General features: G+C 34.4%; 1 long non-coding RNA gene across 1 annotated transcript; it reads right to left on the reverse strand.

The window, feature by feature from the left end:
• Positions 1 to 438: 438 nt before the first annotated feature.
• LOC121109879 lies at positions 439 to 8,488 on the reverse strand. The gene is made up of 3 exons (XR_005857627.1): positions 8,286 to 8,488; positions 5,468 to 5,573; positions 439 to 588 (listed from the first exon to the last, which is right to left on the reverse strand). It is a non-coding gene; the product is annotated as an uncharacterized LOC121109879 (long non-coding RNA).
• Between the last annotated feature and the right edge of the window lie 7,632 nt (positions 8,489 to 16,120).

Genomic DNA, 16,120 nt, shown 5'->3' on the forward strand with positions numbered 1-16,120 from the left:
AGCTAGTGGTGGTAACCATTTGGCAGAAGCAAAGTAGATATCTTGAGAGAAAGGAAGGTAAAAGATCTTCAAATGAAACCAAGATTAGAGCATTTCTATTTTACACTCTCTTGAGAATAAAAAAGAGGAAGAAAGATTAGAAATGCTAGAAGAATCAACAAGAAAAAAAGAAACTTGTTTTATGAAACATGATAAGAAATAAATTCCCTTTTTTCCAAGATACTAAAATTATTAATTCTATAGCCTTGCAAAATGAGGCTACAATTTAAGGTGCATGTCATTTTGTATGGTCAGTTTTTGCTGCTTTTCTTTAGATTTTCATAAGTTTACAGTATTATGACCACCATTTTTACTGATCTATTATCAGTATTTTAGCTGATTTAACTTTTTAAGTTTTAACTCTACTATCTTAACAGGAAATAAAAATGCACACGCATATAATTTAAATTTGCTCAAGTCACTGTAGGAAACGGCAATATTTCAACTGTTATCAACATCTTGAGCCTTTCTGCACAGCTTTTTTTGTTTGAAAATGTTGTTTTTCTTCATGTAATTTCATGGTATAGCCTTCTTCTAAATCATTATTCCCTAACATGGAAAAAAAAAAAAAAAAAAAAAAAAAGATTAATTCCTTCATAAAACTTCATAAAATCTGATTGCACTAAGAATATTTTTTTAAATACTTTGCAGGCTACGGAGCCCGTGAAGCACAGACATTCCAGGCTAGAGCTGAACTGTGCATTCAGAATGAGGGCCTTCCTTTCAGTGTAAAACTCTTGATGCACTTGAAACTTTGACAGAGATGTTCTAAAGAAAAATGTGTTCGTGTACAACATTTACTTGCTAGAGCTCCAAAAAAATATTTGAGCATGTAAGTGACTTTCCTGCACTTATCTGTACAGTAACTGTACTGAGGTTAGTTACCTCACTTAGTTATTTCTGCATATCAGGAACTAGGATAGAAAGATGTGATCCCAGACTAATCTTGCATGTAGGCTGGTTGGATCTAGCTCAGGATGGTCAGCTCTCAGCCAGTTTACAAGATAATCCTGAATATCCTCTCTGTTTACACAGAAGTTGATGAGGTTATTGGATGTTTCAGAGCAGACCGAATCCTGTCTGCAGATGAATGGAAAAATAGACTTATGGCTGCACATCTCTTGCAAAATCCTCTGTGATATCCCCCAAAAGAAAAACTGGAAGAAGCAGATATATAGTAAGAGATACCACAACAACAACAACAACAACAACAACAACAACAACAAAAAAAGGACCTGGCCACATGAAGTAGGCCTATGGAGAATTTATATTCTTAAATATAAATTGGTGATTTAGAAACCTTGCACATAATTTCCACTGAACTTTATTTTTTTAATTATTTATTTTCCCCTAATTTGCTCTGGTGCTTAAAGATCTCCACAGAATTTCTCACTTTTGACAGGCTGACAGCAGAGAAATATCTTATAATCATGGAATTATTTAGGTTGGAAAAGACATTCAGGATCATCAAGTCTGACCATCAAATTCATAACTTTCTTTGTCTCTGTACAACATGCATGCAACAAAATGTTAACTGGTATAAAGTAACAAAGAAACAAGAGCAAGTGCCATGTTCTGCACCAGGATGGGACAACCATGGCTATATGTACAGACCTGGGGACAAGAAGCAGCTCTGCAGAAAAGAGCAGCTCTGCAGAAAAGGATCTGGGAGTTCTAGTTGACAGCAAGTTGAATATGAGCCAGCAGTATGCCTTTGCAGCCCCAAGGGCCAACAGTACCCTGGGATGCATCAAACCCAACACAACCTGCTGGGCAAGGTAAGGGGGGTTGTCTTGCTGTGCTCTGTGCTTTGCAGCCTCACTTCCAGCTCTGGGAGCAGGTTTTGGTGCCACAATGTAAAAGGACATAAAACTATTAGAGAATATCCAAATGACAGGCTATGAAGATATTGAAAGTTATAGAGGGTAAAAGTATATGAGGAGGGGCTGAGGTCCCTTGGTTAGCTCAGTCCAGAGAAGAGAAGTCTTACGGGAGGCCTCATGGTGGCCTACACCTCCTCATGAGGGGAGCAGAAGGGCAGCGCTGATCTCTCCTCTCTGAAAGAAATAGGACCCAAGGGAATGACATAGAGATGCAACAGTGGAGATCCCTTGGAGCTGCCTTCAGGGTGTTGGTACACTTTGTCTCCTCATCACTACTGTTAGGCACCAGAGCAGCTGTACTCACAGTTAGCTGGGTACCTGGGGGAAGTGGAGACCCCCCAACTCTCCTGGGACACTATTTGCTTTGGAGGGACCACAGAAAGAGGGAGCTGGACACATCATAGTTTTCTCAGCTTGGTCAGGGGAATGTCATTCAAGAAAAAAAGTCACTGGGGAGCCATTCCCAGGAAGGGGACCATCAGCACCTCTGCCTTTCCTCCTCCCTCAAAACTGGAATGACTCCCAGGTCACAGGCCCCAACTCCCAACACTGCCATGTTCTGGTGACCATGGGACACAGTTAGAATCTCTTCACCATGGCTTGTTGTCACAAGCCTTCTGTTCTGAGACCTACAAGTATGGGGAGCCTGCAGCCAGAAATAACTAGTCACTGAGCAGGTAACACCAATGGGAACCTATCTTCATGCTGGATAGACTAGTGCTTTTTCTTCCAAGGAAGCAGTACAGATTCCCCTCCAAATAAGAAGTGGCTGATGGGGAGGCTCAGCATCATCAAGTGCATGATGATGGACCTGCCTGAGAGTAATAGGGAGCCCATGGAGGTGGATCCATTGCTGGATGAGAACTGATGGAATTGGAATTGGGGCTGTCTATCAGAGAGTATAGTAACAGGACAAGAGGTAATAGTGTTAAATGTAAAGGGAGTTGATTCAGATTACATATAAGGAAGTAATTAATTTACTGTGAGATTGTTGAAGCACTGGAACAGAACATCCAAAGAAGCTGTGCATACTCCATCCCTGGAACTGTTCAAGGCCAGATTGAATGGAGCTTTGAGCAACCTGATATATTGTGAGGTATTTCTGCCCATGGCAGAGGAGTTGGAAATAGGTGATCCTTAAGATTCTTTCCAGTTTATGTCATTCTATAATTCTATTATCTTGTTTGCCAATTCTAACAGCATTTTGAATGTCCTTCTTGAATAAGAGACTACAACTCTAAGCAGATTTTTGCAACATTCAAAATATCTTGGCATTTTACATAAGGCTGTATTGGAACAGGGAATTAAACTTAAGTCTTAAGAATTCTTAACATTTTGCTGATATCTTTTTTTCTATAGGTGATTCTTTGTTATAGTTTAACCCAGCAAGCAGATAAACACACAGCCTTTCTCTCACTTCTTTGCCTGCCAATGGAGTGGGGAAAAAATTCAGAAAGAAAAATAAAACTCATAGATTGAGGTAACAAACTATTCACTAAGACAAGAAAGGAAGAGAGAAATAACAATAATTCTAATATGTATATGCATAATTACAAAACAAGTTATGCACAAAGCAATTGCTCATCATCTGCTGACCAATGCTCAGCCACCCCTGAGCAGCCGCTGTCCCCCAGTCAACTTCCCTCAGTATTATCATGTTATAATTTTTTCACCTGATGATATGGAATATCCCTCAGGCCAGTTGTGGTCAGCTGTCCTGGTTCTGTCCACTCCCACCTTTTTGTACTCCCCTGTCCCTCACTAGCAGGACAGTAGGAGAAGCTTTCAGCTTTTCAAACTGAAACATTCTTGGTTCTATTCAGCACTGCTCAGCAACAATTGAAACACCAGTGTATTATCAACATTATTTTTTTTCTCCTAAAGCCAGAACATGGCATCATACCAGACTCATACCAGAAAACCATCTTTTTCCCAGCCAAAACCAGGACACTCATTAATATTTTCCTTAAAATATATTTATACATCTTCCACCAAGTTACCATAAGGTAATTCACCTTAAAGCACCTGTTTCAAAGACTTATTTTCAAAAGAATAGAAAAAAATAGCCATGTGTTTTCAAGGTAGTTACATTTTTTCCCACCTCCCTTTCCCTATAAATTAAAAGCTACCCTGTTCATATTGCCTGTGTGACAATTGCTGGTTATAATTTCCCTATGTGGCAATTTCTCAGAGGCAGAATAATGGGTACATGCTCCTCCCTGGTTCTCTGTGTATCAAATTATGTAGATTTGAATTTGCTGAATCTAGTTCTTTAGCTTGTACCAAACAACACCTTCAATTTGATCTGGTGTATTACAAGTAAGACCTACAGAGTATTTTTCCTGGGATATACAGAAATGCAAAAAGAAGAGTGCTACAGTCAGTGACAGTAGTTATGCAGCAATAGAAATGCAAGACTTTACTAGCTAATCTGAAATGTGTACTTGATTTAGCTAAGTATATGCCTAAGTAGTTGATTTATAATTTGGAGATAAAATTCTAGGAAATCCATAGTTATGAATTTTTTGTTTTTCATTTACATTAATCCAAGTGCCTAATATACTGTGTGCTGAACTATGTAAAAGATTTGGCCCTACTGTCTGAATAGAAAATGCTGAGATTTACATTGTTATAACCAATTGTGGGAAATCTAATCTTTTTCTGTTAAGGTTCTGGAGTTGTGTGGAAAACTGTATGTACTAATAATAAAACTGCTGAAGTTGATCCCTGACTCAAATGAAAAATGCTGTGTGGTGCCACCTACAGAGAAAAAAAATGTTCAAAGGAAAAACTAATTTCTCTTCTGTCACCACAAACATGGCATTACATATTACAGACCAAGTACCTCAGTAGAGTCTAATACAAAAACTTCAGCAATCTTTCTGCTCCTTGTACTGGGTTTTGGACTGGGACCCTAGAGATGTTCATCTTAGCGTGGATACTCTATTGTGGTCTATGGATCACAGTGACAGATTTATTCATGCAATTTCAGGTTACTCAGTGGCAGTACAAGGAAAGGCACTATAGAATAAAGTGGAAAACAATTCTGTAATTGACTGAGTACATTATATGGTTGATGGGTCCAAGCCATAGTGTTTTTATTTGAGACTTTATATATCTTCTTCACCAGTCCCCGCATTATCATTTACTTTTTAAATAGATATATTAATCTCAATAAACTATTGAAATTTAAATGATTTTTAACTATGCATTTTATCTGTTTTAATTGTCTTTAATGATGTGCTACTGTGTCTTGATTCTTACAGTAAATGAATGAAACGGGTACTTTATATACAAATCATCATAAAAGCTTTTATTTAACCATCGTAATTACCTGTTGAATTCATTTTGATTTCATAGTCACATATGAAAAATTTAAAGGTGCTAGATTACCAATATTTGTGCAATATTTTAAAATCAAGACCTTTCATTCATCCCTCATATCAATTAGAATCCAGCCTCAGCTGTATCATTAGGAATTCTAAACACCACATTGGACAACAAATTGGCCACATGCAACATTCTCACAGACATTCAAAACCCACCTGTGTGTGATCCTGAGCAACTTGTTCTAGTTGAACTCAAATGGGAGAACTGTACTACACAATCTCTAGAGAAGACTAACTTCAGCCATCCTTTGATTCTGTGAAGCTATAAAAATCAGGTATAGGTTGAAGCTTCAGGACTGCAGGCATTAGGGATTTGCATTTGAGTTCATGAACAAAATAATGGCTGGAATAATTAATTTGATTTTTATATAGTATAATTTTCTCATGGCTTCAGCTTCTTAACAGGGTTAATCAACAAGTGTTCTATTGACAGTTCTTTTGAAAAGAATGCTAAAGGAGGAAAGGTTTAAATATTTTTGTGTCAGAACTACAATTTTGAGCGTAGAACTATTATGAAAATTACTCGATAATTCACGCAAATTGTTAGATTCTTGAATTTTAAATGAAGAAATTTTTCTCTTTGCCCAACTCTGTAGGAGACAGAAAGCACAAAGGAGATATTATGGTTTTTAAAATTATTACTATTTTTTCTATTTTCTTATGGAATTTAAGTTCTAGATACTGGCTTTTCATCTCTTAGTGGCTGAAAATTCTAAACTTGCATGACAGGCAATCATTTTTGTTTATAGATTACATGAAATAAAACTTTGCAAGTTTAAATTTAGGTATTTCAAAACTGTCTTTACAGATATAGCAGGTTACGCAACTATCTCAAGAATCTGAAAGTTAATTCAATTTTTAGTTGTCCATCGTCAGCTGAAGTAAAAAGTAATCTTTCCATTACCCTCTCAGCTCAGGAAATGGTCCTGTGGAAATTAAGAAAATATCAGTCTTACATTATTTTATACCACTTTACCTGGAAGGATAATCTCTGTACCCCAAAGAATTTTTCAGCCAGGATCACATGTGTAAGTCAATCTATAGCTCTATAACAGGACAATATAGATATCTTAGCTTAATTAGACAAAGGAGCTGAAGAGCACATCAACTTTGCAGACTCCTCCAGCAAAAATAGCAAGCTTGCAAAAGGAGTGTATGAAGGAAAACAAAAAAGGCAGCTCCTTATATCAGTTCCAATAATTCAGTAAGTCTCACCTCTCAGATAAGAATAAGAAATAGAAGTTACACTAAAACTTCTTGTACTGGTTTTCAAAAAAAAAAAAAAAAAAAAAAAAGGAAACCTTCTGAAAGAGGGCATAGAATAACATAAAATAGAAGTGGGAGAAATCTGATACTTTGAAAAGGTACTTGTTGAAATGGGGGACACAAAGTTGTGAACTGAGGGAAAGTAAGAAAGTGCAGGTTTGGAAATACGAAGATTTAAATTAAAAAAAAAAAAAAAAAGAGGGAGAAATTAAAACTAACAAAAGATATTGTTTAAAATTTGAGAGATGTTTATGCTTCTGTTCCATTAATATTTCCTAGGTCCTGAGAAGCCATGCAAAAACCTTCTCTTACTTTCAAAGTTTTCTTCCTCTATGATTAAGAGATATATTAACCCAAATATGCTACACTGGTATGTCATGAGCAATTTATCCATTCTCCATCCTTAGCTGCAGTTGTTCCCTGAGAACTGTTGATTGAATTTCATTTGTACCAAGTGAAAGGACCTTCTATAGTGAAAACCTCCTTAATGCTTACAGACGTGGAAATTGATTAGCAAAGAATAGATTTGATTTTGATTTTTTTAAATGTACTTATATTCTGGGTAGAAAGGAAATATTTGATGGTCTCCATAGTAACATTTTGGAACAATAGGCCAAGCAGGAAAGCCATGTTCATCCACCTATGGTTTTAATACAATTTCACATTCTGCATCACTGGCATGTAAAATACATGGACACAGAGATGTGAAATCAAGCTACAGGTAAGTTCATTTGGAAACCAAAATATGAAAAAACAAAACAAAACAAAAACAAAAACAAAAACCCGCTCTAGAACTGCTCAGGTAGATTATAAATATCCCATCAAGGCAAACAGTGACAAGTAAGATGAATTAATTTGGAATGATATGTATTCACCAGTCATTTAACAATAACTGAGAAGTTTTAGAAGTATTTCCTTTTCTCCTTACTGATCCCTTACCACTGGGTAACATATAGACTGAACCTATACAACCTCAGAGAAAGAACTGAAGCAAAGATAATGCTAATTCCAATCAGCATCTAAGTATTCACTTTTGCTTTACAACTTTATGCTGACAGTAGGCAGAATTTAGCTAGAACTTCTATGCTTGAGAGTGGTTTTGCAAAGTCACACTTTCAAATGCCTGTTCCTACTTGGAGCTAATGCTTAGATAATCCCTGAGAGAGATTTCTCTTCCTACCCTGGCTGCCAGACTTCACACAGAATCTTTAATCCTGAGAGCAAATTTACCTCTGAGATTCCAAAATTTATCTTTGATTGCAGACATGCAAAGGTTTGGGATTGTTTTTTTGGTTTGATTACCACCACAGAAAAAAAGGCATCAGCAATTTTTCCATTTCATTTACAATGCTTTGAATGCGAAACCAGACTAAAAATAAAAATAGTCAACTAATTTTGGAAAAACAGACGTTAAACTGTTTAGAAAGCCAAGTGTCAAAATAAAGCTACAAACTAAAAAATAAGAAATAAAAAAAAGCAGGGATAGTTGACATCAGCCCCTTCTCATTGTCACCTAAGGATCTCTGAGGTATTTCACAGAAAAGTCACCAGTTCCCAGCTCCAGACTTCTGCTTTTTAAAGGATATCCTAGAGGAATCCTTTGTTGTGGGAAATGTTGAAGGCAGCTTAAAACAACTTCCCTTCTCAACTTGACTTACACTGGAAAAAATGGAAGAGCTAGATAGCAATCTAATAACAAAAGCCAGACCTGCTTGTCTGAAGGACCTCTTCAAAATCAGTACCTTCTCCTGTTCAAGATGAAAACTCCCTCTTTTTTAAAAACATGCATCCCAGGTTTCTTATCTAATAAAACTTAAGTTTTGGCAGGCACAGACTTAAGGATTCACACTGTGAAAGTGCAAAAGCCAATGCAAACATACATACAGTCACCTTATCTTCCCCTCATCTCTCTGTTGCTTATTTCCTTTATGACCACATTGGCTTATGATGTCACAACTCTGAACATGTGTTCACTATACATTCATTTAGTTAAATATGCAATCCTTGGATCACACTGAATATTTCAGAGTCTGCACATATTATGATACTAATAGAGATGACAGATTTGTTACCAACTTGTTTCTTCCCACATGCTAATATTTCAGAGTTTTTGCTATCATATATTCTTAACTGGTTCTGTAGCAAATAGACTATCACAACACTCATACTGTAAAAGCAGCACTAATGAAACCTTAAATTCCCATGGTTAGTTTTGTTTAAGAATAAGTGTCACAATAAGACATGGTTTATTGTACTAACTTGAAAATGAGGCATTTAAAAGCTTTTTTTTTTTTTTAATATGTTCCATAAGAGCTACTATTCTTTAGCATACAAATATCTTATATGCTCTGTAAATTAACAATACACTAAATTCATAAACAATGATACACTGCATGTGTACATCTTCAAGTAATCAAACATTTAAAACCTTACTTGTGTTGAGGGTTTGGTTGTTTTTTTTGCTTCTAGTTCAGTGTTAAATAACGCTTCTGTTGTTATCTTTAACAACTTGTTCTAATCAATTGCATTACTTTTTCTAATTCTGAAAAGATAATACTGAGCTGAGGTAACAAATTTGGAACAAAAGTTAATATTGGAGAAAAGGAATTTGAGAGATAGATAAATATAAATTTATTTCTTTGATGTATGTGTAAATGCGCATATTACAGAAATGATCAGAAACAAAAAGATGCAGAAGGGAAGTGTACACTGAAGTGTACACTGCAGATGATAGTCTTAATAATAATCTTTAAAGTTACATTTTCTTTGTACAATTTTTCTTTTGAGAAAGAAGAGGCCATGTTTTAAAACCGTATATGACATACCTTTTAGTTCTTTTTTGTTTCACAAGATTTTATTCGGTTATTAAACTGTGTAGACCTGTTTCATCAATGTCAATATGATAACATCCCACCTTCTGAACTGTTGATTTCTATTGTTACACTGGATTGCTCAACAGAGTACAAAAAGGAGAAAATATTTAATTTCTTCTTTCACAACATTTGTGCAGAGAAAGACAATAGATGTTCCAAAATGATGGAATTCATTCATTTGTCATTAACCTTACTTTTCCAACTCACATATATACACAGCGCACCACATTGAAATCTGTGTAGACAGTGCTGATTTAAAGAAAGCATTTTAGAAGAGCTGTATTCCCACATAAAATGTATCTCAGCAAATTGCTATAGAACATGAAGAGTGCCTGATAACCTCTACAAACTCATATTCGAGGGATTTATACTGAGTGTAAACTGAACAATTCTCTCAGCAGCTCTCTAGTTGTAGTTTTGCTCAGGTCAACAAAACTAAAAACACAGTGTGGCTAAGAATCATTTATTTCCATCTTAGAAGTGATTATTTTCATCAAAAATAATAATGCAATTGGAGTGAAGTAAATTAGAATTCTACTTTTTCACTTTGAGATGATTTATGGTTTTAAAGCGGGAAGTTCCATGGACACTGTCTGTATTCTACACTATTCAAATTTCCAGTTTTCAATAAATAACTATATGAAAAAATCTTATTTTTGAATATTTTATCATTTAATTTATCTTTTATTCAAATAGTATACTTGTAGACAGCACAATGTACTGTATTATTACTATACAATAGGCATTATATTCCTTCTCTCATTATAAATAGATGAAGAGGTAGACATATTCACAGACACACAAAAACATATAATGATTAACTGTCAAGATTCATTACCTATTGCTGATAAAGTCCAGACTTCACAGGAGAACTGAATGCCTGTTTCACTGTTCCATTATTGCATATCTCAGAACAATCAAACAGCTTTTCACAACTGAAAATGGTCAAAACCAAAACAGCAATCAACTATCAGCCCAGGAAGAACATATCTGGTCAGAACATAAAATAAAAATAGAAGTGTATAGTATTTGTTATAGAATTCCTATTTTATTCTAATAACAGTTTTAATGAACTACCACAATACATATTTTTTCATCAGTTGGAGTGAGCATTTGGCCAGTAGTTCTTTCAATGTAGTTCTGTGACTTAAGAACAATACAAAAACATTTTGTATTCATAAACTCTAGGCTTTTTATAGAAGTATTATAAATTATATTAATGAAAGAGTTCAAGTCTTTCTTCAACAGTACTTAACCTGGGTGAAGACAGAAAATATCATGTCAGGAAAAAGCCTATTACATCCCAGAGAATACAGCTGCAAGGGACATTAATACCTTTTGTGAAGTACGAGAAGCACTGATATAGAGACTGATGCTGTCCAACCTGACTTTAGACAAAATTATTTTGCTTATTTCAGCAAACGAAAAAGCCAAATTGTCAGCATATTTCTATGAAGTTATTTATCATCTCAAAAAACTATTTTCAGTTATCCTTTTCCCACATTGGAATGTTATATTTGAACTGAAGATTTAAGGGTCTTCCCAATCATTTTAATTCTTCTTTTAATCTCCACTGTATAACACCCTATAGACACTAGCAGAAACTCTCATTCTATACTCTATTAATTTCAGTTGAGTTACTCCTTATGCATACTTCTGTGAGAAAGGGGAGTCTAGGGCTTGCGTGATCTGCAAGACAAAATAAATGGCCTTTAAAAAAATTCTCAGGCAAGTTAAGTATATAAGAGTTATGCAGTATGAGAAATAATTCAGAATGTTACATGTCAAGATACTATATCAAGAATTTTACAGTAAAGATGGAAATAGCTTATTTTGGCATTTTATCAATTAAAAACCAAGCTCACCATCCTCCAACCCAAAAAACAACAAACCAGAACTCACAAACCCCAGAAATCCGTTCTCCTAAAAGGAGAAAATCTTGGGACAATTAAAACTTCTTTATAAAGAAAAATGTGCACTGAGAAAGGTCTTTAGTAGAGTGAAAACACATACACATATCACACTATCAAACAGAGTATCTGACAAATTTTAAGAAGCAATTACTTTCCATGAGTAACTGTACTTTATAATCTTTTCCTTTACATTCATCAAGAAAAGGTCTTGGAACCCTTGGATTAGTTAACTTAAAATTGTTTTCTAATGTTAATATGACTATGGAGAGCATGTTCCTTATACAAGTTTACACAGTTATCATTATCCCTTACCCATTCTCTAGTGCTCTCTTTTGAAGTATAATAGAACAAGAACATTAATGGTCAAAAATATTTAACCAAAAATGTCTTTACTATACTATCTTTTCTGTTTTACCAAAATGATGGGAATTTAGTTAATCTCTTCAATAGATGAACACCCTGACATTTAAAATACATGCTTTGACACTTCATACACTTAGAATGGTTGAAATCATTTTGATTTATCTGAGAAAACCCTTCTGTTCAAAAACTTTCATGTATTTTAGGTGACATCCGTTTATGGCTTCTTTCTAAGACTAATTGAATTGAGACGACTTTCATTTGGACTTGCATCAAGCCCCTAGTTAGGGAGATTTTCACTTTTGACTAAGAAGAATTTTATAGCTACACTTATGTTGGAAAGAAAGGATATTTTCCAGTAAGGCTGAAAAGAACTCTTTACCCCTCACACAATATGGGCAATTACAAGTGCATTTCTGTAGCTAAATGCAATCACCAGGCCAATTTTCTTTCTGGAAAATGTTGAATTTTTAACTTAACAGGTTTACATTCTTTTTTTTTTCCTTGTTTTTTGATCATACTCTTTTCAAAGTGGAAGGTAATATTCATGTCCCTGCTGTAAACTTCTTTCTCTTCTCCATGAGATCCCTATGGCTACAGCTTTTTTCTGAGCTTTAAATGATGCAGTTTGAATACACTCAATGAAGTGCATTCACTTCTTCTAAATACTGATATTATTTCCTTTAAAAAAAACATCTGTAAGACCATCAAAGAAAAGCTCCAAATCACATATCTCTCTGACAGTGTCTGAAAGTTCAGACGTATCTAAAATGCTTTTAAAAAGAAATTGGTCTTGTCACTCTGTGTATTATTTATTTATTATTATTTATCATTTAAATCTTTTATTGTTTTGTTTTGTTTTGTTTTTTTAATTTGCTATCCCTTCTAAAACAGATTGAAGGAGAAAATTAAATACTATTTTTGCTACCCATCATGTGCAAGACTTGAGTGGATGCCAAGCTACTTAGTACTCTTGAAGCTAGGACTGTTTTGAGTATGTCTTGTGAAATACTATTAAAATAAAATAAAACAGTTTAGCTATGAGATTCAAATTTACTACAGTTGTGTCTAAATACAGTGATTTTAAGGTTATAGTTTAAATACCAGGTACTTGAGTCATGTTTCAGTCTTAATATAAGTGTTAAAAATATTAAAAGATCGATAAATTATCCCAGTAAACAAATTATTCATAACATAGTTGCTTTTTTTTTTTTTTTTTTTTTTTTTTTTTCCCCTTGTGTTCTTGGGAATCTTTCTCAGATTTGACTTTTGGCTACTGTGACAATTGTGGTCTTCTAACAGTGGCATACTGTCTGAAGAGAGGAATGAAAATCTGATTTAATTAAATTGAAAAGAAGTCTATAAAAACTCTGTTTCTTTGTTCATAGTAAACACATTGAGAACCCAATTAACATGAAAATAATCTGTTTTCAGGATAAAATAGAGAATATCTTGTGAACCAAAACCATTATTTAGTCAAAATGCTGATTACAAGGACATGATTTTTAAGATATCACACCTTTTATTTCCAGAGACGAAGAGCGGAGATTAGATCATATTAAATTGCATGAAATTGCAACGATGTTCAGTGTTTTCTCCTGTGTTCAGAGTCTTTTAATCTGTGCTTATCCTTAAAGACAGTAATAATGAGAAATGTGATAATCATAAAACTCACTGTTTAAAGATGACACCTTCTTATTCAGTGCACTACTCTGGGGATTATATTGGCTTATTTTAATAATAAAAATATAAATCTTTTTCATTCCATTTGGAATGGAACCTTTGGAACAGGAAAAAAAAGATATGTAATTTTATTATAACATATTTATCATAAAAATTGTTAACCAAATTTTAGTTACAGCATTAGATTTACTAGTTACTATACTTGCATCAGGAATAGAGATAAACAAAATCTCTTTAAAGTTGAATAAAATGCCTTAGTAAAACTAAACCAAATCAGTGCAGATCTTTCTTATTAAAACACAGCTCAGAAAATACATCTTCAGATTCTTCTATATCTCCTCCACATGTTTCACAGAAATGCATTTTTCACAACTCTGTATTTGAAAAAAAAATTATCTTTAGATCTTTCACAGTTTGAAGATGGAGCGACAAACAATGAATGATATTTTTTCATCGGAATCAAACAAAGTATTAACGACTTTAAGCATACATTTCCCGCCAAGCATCAGTTTTACAATTAGCTTTCTCTTTGGAAGAGCTGCTGTAAGGAGGATTTGCTGTCTACCTCGCACAAGTCTATTCATTAAGCAACTTTAGTTCACTGAAACTTGATACTATTTAAAATGTATGAAAACAAGATTCTTTTTCTACATTGCTTTCATTTTTCCCTTTATATGGGTAAAGAAAACACATTACATTATTAAAACAAGTTATATATGGCTGCAGAAGAGAGAAAGTATTTCTTATCTATACATATTCTTGTGCTTGTACATTTGGATACTGACCACATTGGTATCTGAGTGCTAAGAGGCATTTCAGAAACATATCAGATCAATTCAATTTGTTTGTGTTTAGTCTCATAGTAAAGGACAAAACACATCAATCTTACTTAGATATTGTGAATGCCTGTTGTTTTATTCTGTTATTTTTCATTTCGTAATTATTTATGTTCCGTGAGATATAAGGAGTGAGTCACCAGGGTGTGTTGATTCCTTCCCCTCATTTAATCAGGTGGTTAATAACAGACTAGTTAAGTAGAACTGATGACATCTGTACTTCCCAAGAGCCATTTTCATGAACAGACTTCGAGGGAGGAAGACTGAATTTGAAAGAATATCTTGAAGATTCTGATAAAGAAAAGCTGTCCAGCATCTCTGTAAAAGCTCCTTTGAAATGTAGAGTAAATGTAGCTGAAGGCACTGAGTATGCTGGTCAGAAGAAAACACTGAAGTGAAGGAGAAATAAGAATTCTGTAGAGTAAGTAGTAGAAATGTTCCTTTCCTTTCTTTTCTCATCCATTCTCTTTATAATAAGCATTTATAAATAGAACAAATTATTATGTATTATATACATATACTACATATGTCAATACATGTTGTTACAGGTGTGTATATGTATATACAATCACTACTTTACATCAGCAGAGTAATCTAAAGACAGGGTATTAAGGCACTGTAAAATTTCTTATAGCTCTTTGTAACTTATGCCATCATAGAAGGTGCATGAACTGAAATGGGACCTGCTGCTGCAGGTCTAAGGGGATGAAATGCCTTCTGCCACTGGTCTAAAACAGAAAGCACTCTAGTATGTTTCAGGGGAGTACAGAGAATTCCTAGAAAAATAAGAATTCCCAAGGGAATGTATGATATTTCCTTTACAAGTATGTAAGGAATTTTATTTTCTTTAAAAGACTTGAAGTCTTGAGAACAGAATTTCCTGAGAGAAAGCAGGCCATTCTTTATGTATCTTTTGGTAGGCTTTTAAGATGAGAATAGTTTTATCTTTCTAACTGAAAAAGTGGTAAGTACTAATCTCAGTTGCAAACTAAAGAATCACTCTTCCTGACCCCTTTTCTTTCATGCAGACCATCCAGTGCTATCATGGCCCAATTACACTTCACTTGTGAGATCTGACAGAATTACAGCACTTCATGACAAGATTACACCTTGATTTTTTTTCTCCAATTAGAATGTATCAAAGTATTCAGAGTCTTTTTGATTTCATAATTTGACTGATTATAAGTCCATATTTCTCCCTTATATTCCTTATAGAGGATGAGTACGTCTCAGCCAGGATATCAAGTTTGTACCCACAGGGTAAGTGGCTTCTACTGTAATGTTCACTGGCTTTTATTTCCTTCTGTTTTTATTTATGGCTAGACTAAGCATTTTCAAAACTTCAGTTATAGTGAGTAGCTGAGCAATGTGACTTTCTGTTTTGTTCAAAGATTGTGGGCCACCACTTTCTTCAGATAGGACTGGATAATAATTTCTTTCTCAAAGAAAAATGAAATAGGACAAATCCTCAATTTTTTGCTGCACTTGAAATTTCGCAAACGTCACTGAGGTATCTTCTGATATTTAAACTTTTTTTTTTAAAGCAAATGGAAAAACAAGCATAGGCAAACAAAAAGCCTTTCTCTCATCACTTCGTACATTCTTGATTTTTCCTATACCCTTGCATATTAATGGACTGCTTGGGAAGATGATTGAGTCACCATCCATGGACACGTTTAAGAAATGTTTAGGTGTTGTACTAAGGGACGTGATTAAGTGGGGAAATATTGGCGGCAGATGGATGGTTGGACTAGATGATCTTAGAGGTCTTTTACAACCTTAGTGATTCTATGATTCCTTTGAGTAATTCTCCTCCTGTTCTTGCTTATGCCAAAATCATTGTAACTGAGTCATCCCAAAATGACTTCTTTGATTTAA

This window comes from Gallus gallus, chromosome 2 (genome assembly GCF_016699485.2).
Source record: "Gallus gallus isolate bGalGal1 chromosome 2, bGalGal1.mat.broiler.GRCg7b, whole genome shotgun sequence".
Classification (NCBI taxonomy): domain Eukaryota; kingdom Metazoa; phylum Chordata; class Aves; order Galliformes; family Phasianidae; genus Gallus; species Gallus gallus.